General features: G+C 49.4%; 1 pseudogene; it reads left to right on the plus strand.

Annotated features, from left to right (window-relative positions):
• Positions 1 to 442: 442 nt before the first annotated feature.
• Positions 443 to 862, plus strand: LOC130855321 (40S ribosomal protein S17-like; annotated as a pseudogene).
• Positions 863 to 1,194: the final 332 nt, after the last annotated feature.

The raw sequence follows: 1,194 nt of genomic DNA on the forward strand, positions 1-1,194 counted from the left end.
TAACATAAGAACTGACAGGGGGGACTTGGAATGCTTCATCTTCCAGGAGCCCTCATTGGCTGGGCGCTCTCAGCAGTTGGTGGAAGGAGGGTGACCGTGGGATGAGTTACAGCCAATCCACGAATCTGAGACTCCAAAGCAGAGACCGGTGGGCGAGAGGCTGAGGCGGCCAAGCAGAGGAAATTTAAGTCTTCTGTGCAGGAAGGCTGTATTGACGGAACACATTTTGTAAGAAATAATGCATTATCATATAATGAAGAAAATGAGACCCAGTTAGTAATAATAAGACTATAGAAAACGACAGAATTTTCCAGGAAGTAATAAAGGGGGACTTTGGAGTCAGCTCAGGGCATTCCAGACTAGGCGGAAGCGGCTTTCTGGCCTGCACTTTATAGGCCTCTCTTGTGCTTCCTGTTTCCTCTTTTACCAAAGACCCGCCCACATGGGCTGCATTGGCACCAAAACCATGAAGAAGGCGGCCTGAGTCCTCACTGAGAAGGACTACACGCGCCTGGGTGACGACTTCCACACCAACAAGTGCGTGTGCGAGGGGATCGCCATTGTTCCCAGCAAGGGGCTCTGCCACAAGATCGCAGGCTGTGTCACACATCTGCGGAAGCGGATGCAGAGGGGCCCAGTGAGAGGTATCTACATCGGGCTGCAGGAGGAGGAGAGAGAGAGGAGAGACAATTACGTGTCTTGAGGTCTCAGCCCTGGATCAGGAAATCATTGAAGTAGATCCAGACACTAAGGAAATACTGACACTCTTGGGCTTTGGCTGTCTGTCCAAACTGCAGGTCACTCAGGCTACGGTTGGGATGAACTTCAAAACACCACTTGGAGCCATTTGAATCTTTCTGTTGTGCTGTAATATTTTCAACAAACCTCAGACGACGACGACAACACCACCGGGGGGTGGGCTTTGATAATCTACCAGGACGAATGTAGAGCTGAGCTTTCCAAAGAAAACAAATGACTGCTTCACCACCACAGTCAGAACTAACAGACAGCTAGTCACTGGGGCAAGACTAGGTCCCAGGGCAGCTGGTATATGGGAAAGGCCTGAGAGGTGACAAGGCAAATCTCAGAGAGATAGGAAGCTTAGTCAGGTGCCCTAAGTTGAATCATGCAGAAAGTTCATTCCAAAGTGCAGAATGAGTAAGTTCACATTTCCTCATGTTTGCTTTTACGTAC

The sequence above is a fragment of the Hippopotamus amphibius genome, chromosome 6 (genome assembly GCF_030028045.1).
Source record: "Hippopotamus amphibius kiboko isolate mHipAmp2 chromosome 6, mHipAmp2.hap2, whole genome shotgun sequence".
In the NCBI taxonomy this organism is placed as follows: domain Eukaryota; kingdom Metazoa; phylum Chordata; class Mammalia; order Artiodactyla; family Hippopotamidae; genus Hippopotamus; species Hippopotamus amphibius.